Below are 20,836 nucleotides of genomic sequence, written 5' to 3'. Positions count from 1 at the left end.
TAAGACTTCGCATTCCCAAAGCAGAGGGTCTGGGGTTTCAATCCCTGGTCAGGGAACTAGATCTCACATGCCAAAAATAAGAGTTTGAATGCCACAACTAAAAGTGGAAGACCCCGCGTGCTGGAACTAAGATCTAGGGCAGCCAAATAAATAAAATAATATTGTAAAATATTAAATTAAAAACATTAAATATTAACAAACACTTTCAAAGGCAGTGACCAAGTGCTGTGGGGGACTGTTAGCTGGGAAAATGAAGAAGTGGTTGGCCCCACCTTGTTTCTGGGGCCCTAGAAGCCTGTCCCCTCTCCCCAGTTGCAGGATTACTGATGTCCTGGCACACCACATGCCCTAAGACTCCTGAATGAAAGCAGGACCTGCTTCCCTAGGGCTTCAAGTAAGGCCCGCCCCCTCTGGCCTCATCTTTGCAGTGAATGGAAGGAGACGGGCTGAAGGAAATAACAGTGAGATCTAAGACAGCCAGCAGAACCTAGAGTCGGAGCAAACAGAACCCTGCTCTCTTGCACGAGGGGAGCAGAATGGCATAGCTCAGAGCCAGCTCTGCAGAAAGCATCTTGACAACTCATCAGGGGATGTCAGATTCCACTACAGCTGTAGAGATGGCAGTGATTTGTTTGTTTCCTCTGAAGAGCTCAAGAAAGAGGCAGAATTTGACTTGCTCTGATGAAAAGAGCATCATTTGGTAACAGACTGGAGTCACAGCATCACAGTATCTTACGGCTGAAGGGAGAGGAGTGCCTCTCTCCCAGGCAGGTTGTAGGGGACTCAGTGAGCCAGTGCCTACAAAGGTTCCCATGTGGAGTTGGGCACATAGTAGGTGCACACTGCCTGATCACGTGATCCAGCTCCAGATGTCAGGCCGGCACGTGACACTTAACACATCCCAAACATATTTGTCATCTGTATCTCCTCCTTCACCAGCCCCTGATGCCATTAAATCAGCCTCTCCTCCTTCCGCCATTTCTCTTGGTTGTACCTCTGCACCCAAGTGGCAAGGCAGCCATAACCGAAGCCTGAGAAGTAGATGGGACTCCTCCCTTTTTTAAAAAAAATTAAAACAATTTTATTTTTGGCTACGCTAGGTCTTTGTTGCTACACACGGGCTTTCTCTAGCTGCCATGAGAGAGGGTTACACTCTAGCTGCAGTGCTTGGGCATCTCATCGTGGAGGCTTCTCTTGGAGAGTTCAGGCTCTAGGTGTGCAGGTTTCAGTACTTGCAGCCTGTGGGGGCCCTGTAGTTGCAACTCATGGGCTCTAGAGCGTGGGCTCAATAGTTGTGATGTAGGGGCTTAGTTGCCCTGTGGCATGTCGGATCTTCCCGGACCAGGGATCGAACTGGTGTCGTGGCAGGCGGATTCTTAAACACCGGACCAGCAGGGAAGCTTGGGGACGCCTCTCTTGATCTCTGGAGTCACTTACCAAGCTACAGGGCTTCCTCCTACAGTGGCTCCCAATTCTGCTTCTAGCTTCTGAGCACCACGACCATCGCCCTAGCTGAGCTCCATGTAATTTCTCCCTGGACCATTGCCACAGTCTCAACATTGTCCCCCATCTCCCACCTCCAGTTATTGCATCTCTTCTCTCCAAACACTTCTACTTATGAAGCCAAATGGATTTTTCCAAAGGCAGCTCGGATCTTACTCCTGGATTCAAAAATCTTAAATGTCTCCCCACTGCCTACTGCGTTAGGTACAAACTCCTCACTCTGGTGTTTAAGCCCTTACCCCACAGGGTTTTGGACTGAGCTCTCACAGCCTTCTTTTGGCATCTCTCCTGGATAAATGCCGTGCTCTGCAAAACCAGATCATCTACCATTTCCCAAACAAGGATTTTCTGGCCCATTTGCCCACCTCCAAGCCCTCAGCCTGACATGCCTTCTTCAAACTCTAGGTGCGCAAGTCCAACTCATCCTCTGGGGCCCTTTGAATGCCATTTCCTAGAGGAGGAAGTCCTTCTCATCTCCAGCCAGATGTTATCACTATTTACCTATGAATAGCAGGACACGATAGCTCAGACCTCTGCTGAGACTCTTCCTCTGATGGACCCTGCATGATGGATGTTTGTAGACAGGTCCTATGTCCCATAAAGCACAGGGATGGAACTAGTCCTTTTGAATCCGCTGTAGTGCTGAGCAGGGCTGTCTACACTATAGACACAATGTAAGTGCCAGCGGGAAAATGAGATTTCCCATTGAATGGGTGGGTCATCTGAATCCTTCTCCATCCTCCCTGGGTCAAGCTTGTGCTATCTACTGCTCCAAAAGGGAGACTTCCTGGAGCCTGCAGGCTCTTGAACTGCTCAGTCTGTCTGTCTCTGCCTTGTACTCAGTCCCGTCTGACTCCTTGTGACCCCATGGACTGTAGCCAGTCAGGCTCCTCTGTCTATGGGATTTTCCAGGCAGAAATACTGGAGTGAGTTGCCATTTCCTTCTCCAGGGATCTTCCCGACCTAGTGATTGAATGGGTGTCACCTGCGTCTCCTGCATTGGCAGGTGGATTTTACCACTGAGCCAGCTGGGAAGCCCTTGGTATTGACTGGCTGTTGTGGATGTTACAAAGTTGCCAAGCTCTGAGGACCCTGAGACCTTATCCTTTCTAATTCCCTCATTTCACAGAAGAAGAAACTGAGGTGCAGAGAGCGGAAGTTACTTATCTAGGGTAAGGCTGAGCTGTGACTGGAATCTTGGCGACTTAGGTCTGAGGTATTTCTAGCTAAATGAACTGATTCATTCCTTTATTTATTCCTCTGTTCAACTTCCTTCACTGAGCATCAGATACTTGCCAGGTACTGCAGGAGGTCCTGAGGACTCAGAGATAAGAAAGAGTCCCTGCCCTGAAGGGACTCACAGTCTGGTTGGATGGAAGGGATGGATATGGCAATAGGCAAGGAGAGAGGGGGTGATGGGGTGGGCCCCTCACCCAGCCTTGGCCAGTGGTAAAGACGGTGTCTTCCATCTTCAAAGATGGTGGTTCTGCTGTGACCACCCACACCCAGCTCCCACTCCCGCTTCCAGGGGATGATCAGCTTCTGCTGTGTCTCTTCCTTCCAAATCCTCTCCCACAGTCTGTGCTGCTGCGACAGTGTTTGATTGAAGCAATGAAATGGAGAAAGATGCTTTACATCATCCCAAGATCTGCTGTAAAGATTCAATTAGACAAGGCATATAAACCACTTAGCTTAGGGCCTTGCAGACAGTGAACCCTCACTCAAAGTTAACTATTATTATCACAAATAAGAAACCAGAGGCTCAGGGAGGTTACATAATGGACCCAGAATAACACAGCTAGTAAGCAGGGGATCTGGGCTTTGAAGCCAAGCCTGTCTGCCTTCAAAGCTATCCTCTTTCCAAAAAGCCACCCAGACTTAAGTTAGAGAACCCAAGTGTCTCTTGTGCTCCTCCAGCTGATGGAGATGATTCCAGGAAGCCCTGGGGTAAGAGAACCTGTGCTGTGTCCCAAGTGTGTGTCTTTTTACACACTCAGAAAGAAGGTTCCTGGACACCACTGAAGAATAATAATACATAACAATATGTGCAGAAAGAATAATTTCTGCAGGCTTGAGCAGGCCTCTTGGTGCCCTTTTGTACCAGAAAATGCACAAGACCCCCAAGATGAGTCAATCCACTTCAGAGCCAATCTGGTCCTATGCTAAGAAGGCAATGGAGGAGAAGAGAGAGAGCTTTCTGGAAGCTAATAATATGGAATTGACAAAGAAGACCATACTCCCAGCGGCGCTGGAAACACGCACAGTCATTATGTGGGAGCCCTTCCAAGAGAACCAAGTGTAGCCAAGACATCCTTCTGGCAAATTCTTCCTCTAGTTTTATTCACCTGAAAATTGTTTTTCATGGAAATGTCCAGCAGGGTGATTTAAATCTAATGGGGGAACCGGTGAGCCAAATGGCAGGACCCTAATTTAGAAGACTCAGTTCGCAAAAGTCGAGATAGATGGAACCCATCTGAGGTTGCTGATGTCACAAAAAGATTAACCTCTAAATTACCTACAAGTTGGAAATGGCTTCCCATTGTCATCAGACACTTCCCATTGTCAAGCAGACCGCTATTTGACTAACAGATGGGTGAGAATAAGTTCAACAAAATTAAAGGCACAAGTAGGAAAAAATCTATCAACTGAAAGTCCTTTAGGATAGCTCTCGAAATGCAGACGGAGGGAAAGGGACCTCAGTCCTTTATGACTGTTTTTGTAGCATTGCCTGTCTCCTGTCATGCAGGTTCCACCAAGGCAATTGTCCGCATGTTTGCGCAGCTCTCACGTACACCTTACAAGAGGCCCTGTGTTTCCTGTACCCCCAACCCCTCAAAAGACAAACACAAAAAACAGCCAGGAACCCAAAAGAAGAGCTTAAGAATTTCCTGCCTGAAAGAATTCAAAGATCTCACAGATCATAATGGACACAAGATCAGGTTGCTCAATCATCATACACCTTTCTATAATGTTGGCGTCAGTGTTTACCCCACTTTCCCTGTGATGGGGAGCCCTCTACTTCCTAAGGCAACCCATTCCACTATGCACAGCCCCTACCAATTGGGAGTTGCTGGTGATGAGCCCAACACATGGAGCACCATCCACTTGATCTGGGTTTCTGGGTTTTCCCTCTTCCACTCCACAGGACTTCCGATATGTGATTTTGTAGGTCCCAACCAATGTACACCAGAGTCAAGGCTAGCTCTGGCTCCGTCAAGGCCAACATTTAAACGCCCAGGAAGGCATCAAGTCTCTTAACACACTGGTATGGTTTGATGCATCATCTCTGAGCCTGAGGGGCAGCAAGATGGTGCCAGGAATTGGAAATCCCAAGTTTTTCATCTTATTCTGCCACTGGTTCTAACAGCCAGTAAAAACTAACATCTTTTTCCCTACCTAGGAAATTTCATTGAAGCCATGGTTTGTGTTGCCTAGCACATTCCTGTCTCTAGTTCAAATGTCTTCTCAGGACTCCAGATCTGGAAGTCCCACTGCTTATTCCATATTGTGTTCCAGTGCTTTTAGAGGCTCTTCCAACTCAGTACATTCAACTCAGTAATGCCTCGAATAAGACATAATTCTCAAATTTCAATCCTTTTTTTTCCCCCTGTCAACACATGGCTGGAAGTTCAGAGGGGAAAAAAATGTTTTGGAGCTTGTGTGCGACCTGGTTGTAGAAGACAGATGTCAGCCCAAGTGGTTCAAAGCCCTGGCTTAGAGCAGGGCACACCTGGGTTCTAAGTCACTTAGTAGCCATGAGATCTTGGGCAAATGCCTTATTTTTCTCAAGTATCAGTTTTCTCATTGGGAAAATGGCATGGGGGAGGGGAAGCATAACATCTTCCTTCCAGGGCGGCAGTGAGGATTAAAGGAGAAAAGTTCAGCAAAACTGGCAGCACCATGCCTAACACAAAATAAAGACATCATCTATGTTACTCTTTTTTCTCCCTCTTGGCCTCTGATGGCTAATTCCTGAGTCCCAGACAATCCAGTGACAGATCCACTGACAGGCCAGCTGCTCCATTAGCCTGGTGGAAGTAGAGACTTCATGAGTCCCTCCCTTGCCTTGGGGGTCCGCTTTGGAGGCTTCAGGAAACCAGATGTGTTCCCCTCTGGGGACTCAGAAAATCTTGAAGGAAAACTGGGTGAAAGAATATAGGCAAACCTCCCAGGACCTATGCATTTAGAAAAGCTCAACAAGTTCTGAAAATCAGATCCATGTGTCAATACATTCATTCATGCATTTGTCAGAAACTCACCATCATGTACTCCGGAAGAGGCACTGTCTTGGTGGGACCAAGACTCATGAGATGGGCCCTGCCCTTGAGGAACTCCCGTTTTAGTGGGGGTGTAAAGGGCTCGAAGGCTTTGTGCCACTGTGCAGTCAGTGGGACTGTTCACAGACAGTCTTCTCCTCCCAGCCATACGGGAGGGTAGGGCTGCACACCCCTGCAATGTGACTTTTGGTCACATGGAGATGGAGCCTGGATCCCTGAGTGACCTGCTATGGAGCCACACTGGACACATAACATGAACCAGAAATCAAATTACGTTGTGTTAAGCCACCAAGATTTGGGGGTTGTTTCTTACCACCCATAATCCAGTCCATTCTTTCTGATACAGCCAACCAAGCATCATACCAACCCCAATGTCTTTATCATAATGAACAAATTCTCCCCTCTGCCTGACTCCCCCACACCCACAAAAAAATGGAGCTTCTGAATCTTCCCGGTGGTCCAGTTGTTAAGAATCCACCTGCCAATGCAGGGAACACAGGTTCAATCCCTGGTCCAGGAAGATGCCACATGCCATTGGGGCAACTAAGTCTGTGAGCCACCACTACTGAAGCCTGCATCCCTAGGGTCTGAGCTCTGCAACAAGAGAGCCACTGCAATGAGAAGCCCATGCACTGCAACCAGAGAGAGGTCCCTGCTCGCTGCAGCTAGAGAAAGCTGTGCGAAGTCATGAAGACCCAGTGCAGCCCAAAATAAATAAATTAAAAATTTTTTTAATTAAAAAGGAAATTTTACAAAAAATGAGCTTCCTTTATCAGAATTTAAAACCCAGAGCAATTAAGATGCTATAAATTGAAGAGTTCTTTCCAATGAATAAAATTCCTCTTATTTCTAATGAATATGAGATGGCTTACATGAAGCTAAGTACTCCAGTGATTATAAAATCGCCACCATAGAACATCAACATTTCTTCTTCTACTGTTTAAGTGGCCTATTAAATTGATACTGATTAGGCATTTTTCTTTCTCAAATTCGTTCTCTCTGACACTGATCCTTTGCATCGTTTGCAACCCACGGTCTGATCTGGGCTGAAGTGCTTTTTTTCCTCCCGATCTGTTTAGGGGGCATTTCTAGGCACTTCTTCCAAGCTGCTGACAAAAGGCAATATCTCTGCATCTTTTAGGTCCCCCAATTTCCAAACACTGTCCTGAGTTAATGTCACTTTATTTTCAAAAGCACTCCTTTCCTCTTGACTGTTACTAAGTGGTTTTGCCTCTGTATGACCAGAGAGATAAAAGAATTCACAGATAGAAAGAAAAGGCCCTTCCCCTTCTTTTGAAAGTAGAAAGCCTAGCCTTGTGGAGCCTGCAGCAGGTTGAAATGACTTCACATGGCTCCCACATATAGAACGAGGAAGCGCTACTATATTGAAGAACCAACCCTTTCGATCTATAGATGCTTTGTCATTAATTCATCAGGTCTGGTTGCTGCCGCTGAGCTGGCGTCTGTGGACTCCGTTCTGTCCCCCAGTCCCCATGCCACCCTCACCTCTGCCCCGGATGGCCCCCGTTCGCTCCTGACTGGTCTTGGTCCTCTTCATCTTGCTTTTCCAATGAGCTCTCTATCTTGTAGCCAAGAGTCAGCTTTCTAAAATATAAATCTGCATTTTTCAATGCCTTGACTCAAAAGCCCTCCCTACTGTTTTCTGGAAAAAGCCCAATTTTGGCATCCCTGTACGACCCAGTCCCTGATCACACCTCCAGCCTGTCTCTCTGACCCTACTGTGTGCCAAGCAAGCTGGGTGCCCCAGAAAGGCGCCGTATTCTTGTCTCCTGGCCTTCGCAAGACTGTTTCCCCTTCCTAGAATGCCCTTTATTTCCCCTTCTCTAGCTAACATTTATTCATCATTCAGATCTCTTTTTCTCCTCTGAGCTGTCTCCATTTTTAAGAAAATTTTTTTGGCCATGTGGTGCGCTGGATATTAATTCCTTGACTAGGGATTGAACCTGTGCCACCTGCAGTGGAAGCATGGAGTCTTAACCACTGGACCACCAGGGAAGTCCCTGAGAGGTCTCCACTTTTTAACTTTTCAGGTTTCCTGTGGGCTTTCCTCTAGTGCTGCTGCACTTTCCACATCATGTTGAAACTGGTCACTTGTCTGTCTCCCCTATTAGATTATGAGCTCGTTGAAGGCAGGTTGTATATCTCATTTCTCTATGTACCTCCAGAGCCTGGTACAGAGGGGGCTCAATAAGGATTTCTTGAATGTAGGTGAAAGAACCTATTATTTCATTTGATCATGATGACTACTTAGGAGTGTAGGCACAGCAAGACTTGTCTCCAATTTCACAGGTGAGGGAACCGAGTCTCAGAGACACATGGCCTGTTCTGACTTGCTGTGATGCAGTTATTATCCATCAGTTGATGGGTGGGTGGTGCTGGTGGTGGTGTGAATGGAGGAATCCATGTCTGGGAATCTAGTGATGGTGGAGGCCTGAATCAGGGCTTAAGACCATTCTCTCACAATCAATGAACACATCCTGATTACCTATTGTATATCAGGCATTGTGCTAGCCAGGACCCTGGCCTCGGAGTGGGCACAGCCCAGTCCTCTGCAGACTAGTCTGGTTTCCAACCTTATTCTAATCATGAGAACCTGGTCAGAGCTGGGACCTTCCCTCCAGAAAAAGATGAACCTAGGTGTGTGCATGCGTGTGTACACACACACACACACACACACACACACACATGTTCTGTGTACACTTCAGGGTGTCTGATTTCCCCTGAAGCTTACCTGTGGACTCTCGGTTAAAAGTCCCTAGTTTAGATGAGAAGACAGGCATGTAAACAATTATGTGATATGAAACATGGGGCTGAGAAATTAGAAGTTCCACCCTTACTGGGACAAAGGAATTGGAGAAGACTGGGCATGTCACTCACTTGACATGAGTTTTACTGAGCACCTACTATGTGTCAGGAGCTGTGCTGAACACCAGGGACAGATGGTGAATAAGACCACATAATCCCTATTCTCTGGCTCTTAAAGTCCAGATGACCAGGTGGTGGCATTTGAACTGAGCCTCAAGTTCAGGAAAGGAGATGGGGGAGGGCAGTCCAGGCAGAGCGAGACAAGTCTGAATTCTGGAGGACAGGCAGACAGGCACCATCTCCTTCTCTGATGCTCCCCACCAACTAGAGGTGAGATGAGTTTCCAGCACTCTGGAAGAAGGCAGACCAGCAGTGGACAGCGCCATGGAGGGATGGGAGACTGAGTGTGCGCATGCGCGCTTTGCGCACGCACAGACACGGAGGCGCAGAGCAGCTCATTATCACCGTGGACCGCGCTGCCCTCCGGCCTCCCTGCAGTAGCGCCCCCAGCCGACACCTGGGGTTGCCAGGCCCGAGACACCACCGAGGTTGCTTCCCTGATCTCAGTCCTGAACCCCGGGAGAGACCTTGCTCTTATTTCTTTCCCCACCTTGGTCAGAATTTCAAGTGCGTGAGAAATGGAAGCTCACAGCAGCTTGGATACTAATGGGTCCCCGCGGCCCGGCGCAATCCACAGAGCACCAGCGCCTTTGTGCACAGCCATCCATGCGGGCGGCAGGGGACCCCAGCGTGCAGCTGTCAGCTCGATACCTCTTCTTCAGCCTCAGTGCTAGTTTTCCACCTGCAAGACTTCACTCCGCTTTAATGGAAGGAAACCAGTTCCAGCCTTCCTTTTAGTTTCTTGGCACATATAATGCCCCCGGTGATATTTTTGGCGGATGCGTAGCTGGCAGTTAGAGGACGTTTTGTAACTACCACAAAACAACCGTTAAGTACCAAAAAATAAAAAGAGTTTTTCTTTTTGGACCACGAAAGAATACAGACACGTCTGGCTTTGTAAAATTACTGTCAGTCAGCGGGCATATGGGTTCCTGAAAAGTTGGGCAGAAATCACAATATTGTGGAAAGCATCCTCGAAAAGCATCCCACTCTACCTGGCAAGGCGCTTACTCCTCCTTCGGATCCTGCCTAAATGGCTCTTTCTTTAGAAAGCCTTTTCTGGATCCCCTCCAGTGGAAGGAACAGATTTTAGTTGCATCTCTACCATGTGCCAATGTCTGAGCGACATTACATGTTATCGCAAACCATCCTCTCTACAACCCCGGAGATGGTAGCAGTGCTGTATTACAGGTGAAGAAATCAAGGCTGCGAAGTGAAGAGGCTTATACGGGTTTTCAGAGCTCATAGGTGATGAAGCCAGAGGCTGAAACCCGGCCTGACTGATGCTAAAACTCATGCTCTGTTCAAACAGCTGCTGAGTTAGTTCTTCTGCTCGGAAGCTCCTTCCCTTCCAACTTTGATCATAAGTCACATCCACTTTAAGCATTTGTTGACAGGTTCTTTCTTTCCATTTGGTGGGGATCTGATGCAGGTATCATCATGGCCTTCTTAGAGTCTAGTTTGCTTCTCCCATAGGAGGAATACAGGGAGTATTTGTGGAATGAAAGTAGGAATTGATGGGTATTCCCTGATGGTCCAGTGGTTAGGACTTGGCACTTTTACTGCCAGGGCCCAGGTTTGATCCCTGGTTGAGGAACTAAGATCCCACAAGCTGTGTGGTGCAGCCAAAAAAAAAAAAAAAAAGTAGAAATTGATTATAGATTTCCTCAGAGATATCTAATCTGCAACAATTTTCAGTGTATCTGTAACTCTTTCCTAGATTTCTTTGTTTGCTTCCCATGGCTTTCTAGATAAATAATAAGGCCAGGCTCCTCTGTCGATGGGATTCTCCAGGCAAGAATACTGGAGTGGGTTGCCATTCCCTTCTCCAGGAGATCTTCCCGACCCAGGGATTGAACCTGTGTTTCCAGCACTGCAAGAGAATTCTTTACTGAGCTACCAGGAAAGCCCAAATAATAAGGCCACCTCTGCTTCAAGAAGCCTAGCCTCCCCTCAAATTCTCTGAGGAGTAAACACATTCTGGAAAAGAATGGACATAAAACTATAGAAAGATTGACTATAAGATCTTGACCCGAGATCCTCATTCACTGAAAATAGGATTTGGCCAACAACAGTTCTACTTATTTCCAACTTTCAGAAACATCACTTGAGACCACTGAAGAGTAGACCAACATACAAATGCCCTCAACACACAAATGCCCTTGCTTCTTCTCTTGTTTCCCCATCACCATCCTTCCTATTCAGTCTTGGTCCTCCATCTTGGTAGGCATTCTCCATATAGTGGCTTTTTGCTATTGCCCATGGTGGGAAGATGAGGCAAGAAGTTTAGGCAGAAGCAAGGATGCTTCTGATTGTTAGGCTTCAGCATCCAGCCCATCCCAAGCCTTTCAGTGGATCTACTCACAATAATAACCATGTTAGGAGTAATTGCCAATATTTATTGAGCACCTTTTATATGCCAGGCAATAAGTAGTTTCTGGGCTTCCCTGGTGGCTCAGATGGTAAAGAGACGCAGGTTCAATTCCTGGGTTGGGAAGATCCCCTGGAGAAGGGAATGGCTATCCACTCCAGTAGTCATGCCTGGAGAATTCCATGGACAGAGAAGCCTGGCAGGCTACAGTTCATGGGGTCACAAAGAGTCAGACACAACTGGAGTGACAGCACTCATGCAATCTCTGCAAACTTCATTTCGTGAGTAAGGTAATGGAAGCTAAGCTGTTAGGAGATTTTGCCTTAGTCACAGAGCTACAAAATGGTCGAGGTTGTATTTGAATCCAAGCAGCCTGACTGACTCCAGAACTGCAAGTGTAACTACTCTGTAACAATGCTTTACCTTGGAGCATCCCAGCATCACCCATCCCCATCCAACCACCTCTTAGTCACCCAACTGTTTTGCCCAGTGTTCTTCACCCTAGTCCTTATTTCAGCTTTACCTTTGGCACAGGCTTATAAATGCTTTTCTGTTTGTCTTAGAGGCTCTGTTTCAGAATCTGGTTGTACTTTTGCTTGAGTTCTACACGCTGCGTTTCTGGATAACAGACCCCGCCCCCAGCCCCATGTCTCCATCAGGAGAGGGTGATCAGACTCCACCTGTCAAGGAAGCAAGATTCTCTAGCATGCAGCCAGTTTTCCTAATGAGGTGCACGTCTCTTGCAAAAGGTAGTTTGCTAGCTATAGTGTTAGCCGCCAGAGCTCAGTGAAGTCCCCCATCTATCCCAGGTCTCACTAAGGAGGAGGGGGAGCGCTGTCTGAGCGACAGTGACCAGGTGGGTGGTGGGGAGCATTGCACTGCATTCATTCCTGCTGGGTCCCTTCCCTCTGCTAGACCCTCTGTTCCCAGCATGCTCTGAACGAAGGCAGTGTGTCTTGAGGAAATTCAACATTCCTTCCTGGGATCCGGTGCTGGCCAGGTGGGCAGAGTGAATGGTTTCATTTGAAATCCCCCTTCATTCCCCCACCTCCCTCTCCATCTACCGGGCCAGGAATCACAAGTCCTTGTTAGCAATTTCGGGCTGGCTGATTTTACAGGGAAAATTTCTACTGGAAACCATGATGGGGAGGACTCATTCAGCTATTTGGGGGACCCTGTGATATTTAGAAACTGTGCTTCTTTTAAGTCTTTATTGAATTTGTTACAGTATTGGTTCTTTTTGTTTATGTTCTGGTTTTTGGGCTTGCAGCATGTAGAATCTTAATTCCTGGACCAGGAATGGAACCCATGCCCCGAGCACTGGAAGGCCAAGTCTTAGCCACTGGACAGCTAGGGAAGCCCCTAGAAACCATGCTTCTTGAAGCCTCTGGCTCTAGGCCAGAATCCCATCTCCAGACGACATCCAGGCATATTTACTGAGCCCGTGTGTGGGGAGTTTTGTGAAGTGACCAGCCTGCAGACTCACATGGTCATGTGGAGCTGAGGACCCTACCAGGCAAGTCTGATTGGCTAAAGGCTCTGCTCCTTCTGGTCTCTGTGGGCAAACTGTGAGGTTGCCAGGGCGTGCCCTGTTTCACGTCTGGATATACTTCAGCAACATAGAGCCTCTTTGGGGAGTTCTGGTTGACTGAGGAAAAAAGACACATCCCTTTGTTGGCAAGCATCTGGCCAATTCATAGGCTATTAGGAGCTGGAAGAGACTTCACTGGGGCTCAGTGGTGAAGAATCCACCTGCTGATGCAGGAGACATGAGTTTGATCCCCGATCCGGGAAGATTCCACATGTCTCAGGGCAACTAAGCCCGTGTGCCACCAGTACTGAGCCTGAGCTCTAGACCCCGGGAGCCGAAACTACTGAGCCTGCATGCCCTAGAGCCTGTGCTCTGCAACAAGAGAAGCCACTGCAATGAGAAGCCCTCCCATCACAGCTAGAGAATGGTCCCACTCGCTGCAACTAGAGAAAGCCTGCACAGCTGTGAAGACCCAGTGCAGCCAAAAATAACAAAAAATTATTTTTAAAAATTAAAAAAAAAAGACTTCATTGGGATTACCATTAACCAGAGGTCATCTGCATCACAGTGCCAGGCAACCCAGCAGAACTTGAATTCAGACCCCTGACCCAGCACACAGCAGCAGTGAGCTCTTGGATAAGTCATTTATTTTGTCAGCACTTTGGTTCCACTGTCTGTAAGAGAAGGCTAATACTAATAGCTGACACTCAGAGAGCTACTTACCACAGCATTCTTTGTATAGATAAGATCATTACTGCCTTTCACCGACCCTATTGTATTAGTTTCCTGGAGCTGATGTAACAATCAGCCCAAGTTTATTGTCTCAAAGTTCTGGAGACCAAAAGTCTGAAATCTAGCTGGCTGATTTTTTATTAAAAAAACCCATTTATTTATTTATTTTTGGCTGTGGCGGGTCTTCATTGCCGCACAGGCTTTTCTCTAGTTGCAGCGAGTGGGGGCTACTCTCTAGCTGAGATGCACGGGCTTCTTATAGCAGGGGGATTCTCCTGCAGACCACGGGCTCCAGGGTGCACGGTCTTCGGTAGATTCGGCTCCTGGTCTCCAGAGCACAGGCTCAATAGGTGTGATGCACGAGCTTAGTTGCTCCTCAGCATGTGGGATCCTCCCAGATCAGAGATCGAAACTGTGTCTCCTGCATTGGGAGGCGGATTCTTTACCACTGAGCCAACAGGGAAGCCACTGTAGTCAGCGCACCTTTGGCTGGGCTGTGCTCCCTTGGAGGGAGGTAGGGAGAATCCATCTTTACCTCCTCCAGCTGTTGATGGCTCCCAGCATTCCTCAGCCTCCACAACCCTCTCCCCTGCATCTCGCATCCTACTTTCCTTCCTCTCAAGGATACCAACCACTGGATTTAGGATTCACCCTAAATCCAGGATAATATCATGCTGAGATCCTTAACTCATTCATATCGTCAAAGACTATTTTCATATATTCGTGGCTACCAGGGATTAGGACTTGGAGATATCTTTTGGGATACGATTCAACTCACGGCACCTAGGACAAAGGGATCTCTCTGATGCCCGTTTTACAGATGAGGAGACCAATCAGGGTCACACAGTGAGTAAGTAATGGATTTGAAATGCAAACCCATGTGGTCTGACTTCAGAACTTGTTTTTTTTTTTTTTTAACGTGGACCATTTTAAAAGTCTTTATTGAATTTGTTACAATATTACTTCTGCCTTGTGTTTTGAATTTTTGGCCTTGAGGCATGTGGGAGCTTAGCTCTCAGACCAGGGATTGAACCCACACCCCCTGCATTGGAAGGCAAAGTCTTAACCACTGGATGGCCAGGGAACAACCTAGAGCTCATTTTAGGAAGTCATTACACTAGACAAATAGTGAGTAGAGTTCTAGATGCTAGAGATGTAATAGTACAAAAAAAGAAAAGAGGAAAAAAACAGACCCTGAAACTGTTCTTGGAACAGCAAGCAGGCCAGTGTGGCTGAAGTGGAGACAGTGACAGAATTTATAGAACCTTCTAGTGACTTCGATGTTCAACTCACATGAGATGGGAAACTCACAGAGGGTTTTGAGGGAAGAAGTGACAGCATCTGCCTCGTGTCTTTAAAGGACTCCAGAGAGACCAGTGGGTTAAGAAGTGACTATTGTGGGTCTGAGGCATAAACAAGAAGACAGCTGGAAGGTCCAGGCAAGAGATGAGGATGCCCAGAGTAGGGAGACAGTGGTGGTAGAGAAGTGGTCAGATTCTGTGCATATTTTGATGCAACAGCCAATGGAATTTGCTGGCGGGTTGGATGTGGGCTTTGTAAAAAAAAAAAAAAAAAGGATGCCCAGATTTTTGACCTAAGCACCTGGAAAGCTAGAGCTACCCTTGATTCCTCTGTTTCTCCTGCAGGATTCTTTTAACAATCAAATGTAGTAACAAGCGGGAAAATGCTGTCCTGAAGCTCTGCCAAGTACCTTTGCTGGTGGTGGTGGTTATTATTATTTGTTCTGAGATTTAAAACTTTTCCAGCTCCAGTTTGCCAGGAGGTGTCAGACTGAGCTGAACCACTGTCAAGCAAATCACTGTCTGAATTACAAGAGAATATGATTATCTGACTGTAATTTTAAATTGTCCTTTTTAAGTATCTCACTCTCTTCCCTGCCTGTGCTCTGCATATTTGAGATTCGAGAGGTTGCTCTCCATCATAATGGACAAGACAATATCAATATAGGCAGAGACAAAAGAAACAGCAGCAATTTGGAAATTATCTCCTTCAGATCCTTATCATTCTCTCCTGAGACTCTGGACATAAATGGAACCATTGCAAGCTTTTTTGCTCTTCCAAGTGTGAAGTACACAGTGACTGGCTACTGTTCTAGAAGCGATAAATTCCTTCCCTCCCAACTTGCCCAGGTTTCTAGCAGCATTCTTATCAATGTGACAGTTTTCTGTTGACTTTTTTCTTAATGGAGAGTAGTGTTCCATATTTGATCCATGAGTGTACCGGTGAATTTCCACTGCTTCGTCAGTTCCTTCATTCAGACATTTTCCAATGCTTAACACGAAGCTATTATTTTCATCATCCCTATTTTATAGATAAAGAAATTGACATTCAGAGAAGTGAAACTAACATGCTCAAGGCCACACAGCTAATAAGAGCAAGGCCTGGATACGAGGACCAAGGACCTCTTCACTTCAAAGCGTGACCACCACACTAAGTAGTGGGTTTCCAAAGTAACGGGGTTTTACTGAAACCAACCTTTATTTCCCACCCCTACCTCACCCTTTGCAAAACATTTTTTTATTAACCTTAGCGAAATGTCACAACCATAGAGTGATTTTAATGAAAAACAGTTTTATTACTTGAAAATGTTATATAAATGATCAACTAAGATAAAATAGAGTGCAAATAGTGAATATGAAGGGAGTTAATGAAAAAACTACAATTCATAATAAGCCTGTGGAATGCAGTGTGTATCATAAACATGAAAGACCTTTAACATTACAATAATTAATTGCAAAACTCAGAAGTCACTGATGCATGAAAGGAATGCTTAATTTGAAAGCCCTTACTTTTAGAAAAAGGATGCTGATTTTAAATGGATTTCCCATACCTACTGAGACACCCAAAGTTCTCAGAAGTACAGGTAATTTCAAATGATTTACTTAAAAAAAAAAAAAAAGACCACAGACACTGGATCTGCTTTTATATCAAAGTCTGAATGAATGGGACTCAAATTAAGAAGCACTTATTGGATCCTTAATAATCTTCCATCAGTGGCCCTTCATGAAGCCCTGGTTGGAGCAGTGATGGAACAACAGGGCACCATCCACACTCTCCTGATCTGTTTTCCTGGGACTTGTATCAGATTTTAACATTTGCATTCTAACTACATATATTCAGTTGCTGTTGTTGTATAAGTTGCTAAGTCATGTCCAACTCTCTTCGACCCCATGGACGGTCGCCTGGCAGACTCCTCTGCCCACGGGATTTCCCAGATGAGAACACTGAAGTGGGTTGCCGTTTCCTTCTCCAGGGGATCTTCCCCACCCAGGGACTGAACCCCTGTCTCCTGCATTGGCAGGTGGATTCTTTACTGTGAGCCACCAAGGGAAGCAAAATTATGGTACTTTGCAAAATTATCATCTGTTAGAGACAGAAGGGAGCCTACAGTTTTGGAGTCAAGACCTGCCATGGAGTCCTGGCTGTCACCTTGCTGTGTAAATTTTGGGCACACCCTTAAACATTCTGAGCTGCAGTTTCTTCATCAAATTGAGATGATAAAATATTAAGTGAAGTAAGTCAGACAGAGAAAGACAAGTATCGTATAATATCACTCATATGCTGAATCTAAGTTAAATTAAAAAGAAAAGAAAACAAATGAACTTATTTACAAAACAAACAAACCTATGGTTGACAAAGGGGAAACATGGGTGGGTGAGAGGAGATAAGTCAGAAGCCTGGGATGAACATATACACATATACACTGTGTATACACACAGTGTATACACATATACACTGCTAAATATAGATAACCAACAATGACCTACTGCACAGTGCAAGGAACTCTATTCAGTATTCTGTGATAACCTCTATGAGTAAAGAACCTAAAAGAGAACGAATATATGTACATGTAGGGCTTCCTTGCTGGCTCAGATGGAAAGAACCTGCCTGCAATGTGGGAGACCAGGGTTCGATCCCTAGGTCAGGAAGCTCCTTTGGAGAAGGGACTGGCTACCCACTCCAGTATTCTTGCCTGGAGAATTCCATGGACAGAGGAGCCTGGAGGGCTGCAGTCCAGGGGCTGCAGAGTTGGACACGACTGAGCAATGAAAGTTCAAGGTTCATATGTACGTGTATAACTGAATCACTCTGCTGTACATGCGAAGCTAATACAACGTTGTAAATCAACTACACTCCAATTAAAAAAAAGATGCTAATGATGATGTCTGTGTCATAGGGCTATGTTGAGGATTTGAGCTTTGTATCTGAAATGCTGACTATGGCAACTGGCATATTACACAGTGCTGAGTTAAAGGAATCTCTCACTGTAATTGAGCCATACAACCCAATTCCTTTACTCTAAAGAGGAGAAACCAAAATATCAGGAGGTTAAGGTGACTTGCCCAACTCTACCTGGCTCTTTAGTGACAACATGATGTAAAAGCAGAAGCAAGATGTCCTGCCTCCAACTCAATACCTCATCAACCATATGTTAACACTGAACAACATCTCCTCCTACATAGCCATTGTAAAATCTCTCCACCTGGAACATGCCAGTCTAGAAAGCCTGTGAGATCTGCTGGGAGTGGGAAAGTCATGAATGCCCCCCAATTTCCTTAAAATGCTGCCATCTGAGACTTCAGAGGGAAGGGCAGGCTCCCTAGTCTTTTGCCTCTAACCTATGTCTTTGCAAAACTTTCTCCCATGGCATGTGGTCTGTTTCCAAATGTGTCAGATTTCTGGTCCTCTGCATTCTTCATAATCAGTGTCCCAATACCCTACCTGCTCCTGATTATCCTGACATTTGTGTCTTGTTGCTTTTTCTGACCCCTTTTAATTTTTGTTGCTGTTGTTATGTTTGTTGTTGTTGCTATCTTATTGGGAGGAGAGTTGCTTTACAAAATTATATAATAAAGTGAATAGGTTGTCATTGTTGTTGCTTAGTCGCTCACTCACGTCCATCTCTTTGCGATCCCAGAAACTGTAGCCCACCAGGCTCCTCTCTCTCTCCTCTCCTCTCCTGGGATTTTCCGGCAAGATCACTGGAGCGTGTTGCCATTTCCTTCTTTAGGAGATCTTCTCGGCTCAGGGATTGAACCTTGACACCAGGTCTCCTGCACTGCAGGCGGATTCTTTACCACTGAGGCACCAAGGAAGCCCAAATTAGCTGTATGTATACACATATCTGGGCTTCCCACATGATGTGGTAAAGAACCCACCTGCCAATGCAGGAGACACAAAGAAATGTGGATTCAACCCCTGGGTCAGGAGGATCCCCTGGAGCAGGAAATGGCAAGCCACTCTGGTATTCTTGCCTGGAAAATTCCGTGGACAGAGGAACAGGGCGGGCTATAGTCCATGGGGTTGCAGAGTCGGACATGACTGATCACACCTGCCTGCATGTATATATCCCTTCCCTCTTGGACCTCCCTCCCATGCCCACCCCCGTCCCACCCACCCAGGTCACCCCAGAGCACAGAGCTGAGCTCCCCTGCCGTGCACCAGGTTCCCACTAGGTACCTGTCTTACACACAGCAATGCACACACGTCAATCCCAGCCTCCCTGTTCATCCTTCCCCCCTCCCCTACATCCACATGCCTATTCTCTATGTCAGCATCTCTTTCCCTGCCCTGCAAGGTTCATCTGTACCATTTTTCTAGATTCCCCATATATGTGTTATACTAAGGCCTGAAATTTCTCCCGAGGTCTGTCCTTGACTCCTTTCCCTTGCCCCCCACCCTTTTACACACCTCCCTGCATTCCATCTATCTTTGTCCTCTTTGTGGCAAGTACCGAGCACCACCAACAGACCTGCTAATCCTAAGCATTGGCCTAAGCAGTGGCCTTACTGGGTTTGTTCCAATTCAACAGTGTCAGACAATGAAAGGCAGTCCTATTTCAAACAGAGAGTATTAAGCTTCCAGCACTAATTACACCCAGAAAGTAGTATAGATTTATATCAAATTTAGCACCTGCTTAATGTAAGCAAATGTGTTAAATTCATGAGACCTGGAATCTTCATTAAATGTCTCAGAAGCAATCACCTCCCACCACTCCTTTTGCGGTATTAATAAAAGAAATTTGCCTCCAAGATTTATTCAATTCCAATCCTCTGGCACCTTCTCTGGAATCTATTATTAAAGCAAAACAAAGCAACAATAATAAGAGAAGTCTAACTGGAAATCAAACTGATCACGCCTGTCTGTAATGTTGCCCAGTGGCATTTGTAAAAATTGACTCTGTGAGTTTGCAATATCTCCTTCCTAGGGCAGTATGTTGTTTTTCAGTTTTTGATTGAGTTCTGTTTGCTTGTTTCACCATCTCCTTCATGACATGGATCTTGACGGTTCGAAGGGATAATATATTCTCTGTAAATCCAGCACCCCATCCATCCTCTTGGATGACTGAGGAAGATCAGTGGCGGGGGTGGGGGGTTGCTGCACATAGAAAAACTATCCCAGTCTGGCTCAAACAGCACACTGTTTAGTTTGCATGAGAGCCTAGAATGCTTTTCAGACACTGGACAACAGTCAGCACAGGATGGGGCTCCCCGAGAGAAGGGCAGCCAACAAAGTGAGCCCCACAGTTGCCCTGTCTGCTTCCAGGAGCGTTTCTGCAAGACTGCAGGACAGGGAAGGATAACCTTAGCAGAAGCTGGCAGCCTTCCTGAGTTGAGGTGACAGAGTTGAAAATTCAGGAGTTCCAAATGGTTAGAACTCATGGGGTAGAATATCTAAGGGATAAAGTTGTATGAAGAAAGAGTTCTGGAGATCTGCAGAAAGTCTCCCTGGAGTCTTCGGTGAGAACTGATGAGTGCATGTGTATAATGGAACAAACAAGGCTGAGAGAATCCCCAGAGACCAAACAGGGCCAGGAACGTCACATGTTTCTATTAGCCAGAGTGCAACAGCTTTGCAATATGCCAGGCTTCAAGCAGACTCCTCAGAAAGGCATTTCTTCAGTAGTGGAGACAAATTAGCCTTAGACTAGGGCTGTTTTGACCCACCTAATAAAGCTTAAAAGCAAGCTTCTGAAGCAGGGGTTGTCAAACATTTTCTGTGAAGGGCCAGACAGCAAATATTTTAGGCTCTATGGGCCATATGGTTTCTGTCTCAGTGACTTAAGTCTCCTGTTTTTATACAAAAGTAGCCACACATAAATGAATAAATGAGTGAACGGAGCTAGTGACTGTAATCCATTAAAACTTCATTTACAAAAACAGAAAGTGGGCTGGATTTTGCATGCAGAATATAGTTGGCTGATCCCTGTTCTAAAGCATTAAAATTGTCTCTGAATAATTTGACAGCATCCCAGAACAAAGCCTCTCAAAATTTAAAGGAATTGAAAACCAACAGCAAACAGCAGAAAATTCATAATGTTGAACATCCAATCAAAACTGATAAGGCATACAAAGAAACAGAGAACTACCGTCCATAATAATGAGAAAAACCAATCAATGAAACAGACCCCAAAATGAAAAAGATGATCAGATTAGTAGACAAGGACATCAAGAC

At 46.0% G+C, this 20,836-nt stretch overlaps 1 protein-coding gene and 1 non-coding gene across 3 annotated transcripts in view; one reads left to right on the top strand and one right to left on the bottom strand.

The window, feature by feature from the left end:
* Nucleotides 1-20,836, bottom strand: part of ASIC2 (acid sensing ion channel subunit 2) — a 1,201,082-nt gene that overhangs the window by 148,743 nt on the left and 1,031,503 nt on the right. The gene's annotated exons all lie outside the window — the stretch shown is intronic.
* Nucleotides 10,252-10,323, top strand: TRNAK-UUU (transfer RNA lysine (anticodon UUU)). Its single transcript has one exon. It is a non-coding gene; the product is annotated as a tRNA-Lys (tRNA).

Source organism: Dama dama, chromosome 5 (genome assembly GCF_033118175.1).
Source record: "Dama dama isolate Ldn47 chromosome 5, ASM3311817v1, whole genome shotgun sequence".
NCBI classification, from domain to species: domain Eukaryota; kingdom Metazoa; phylum Chordata; class Mammalia; order Artiodactyla; family Cervidae; genus Dama; species Dama dama.
This window is presented reverse-complemented; position numbering and strand designations above follow the sequence as displayed.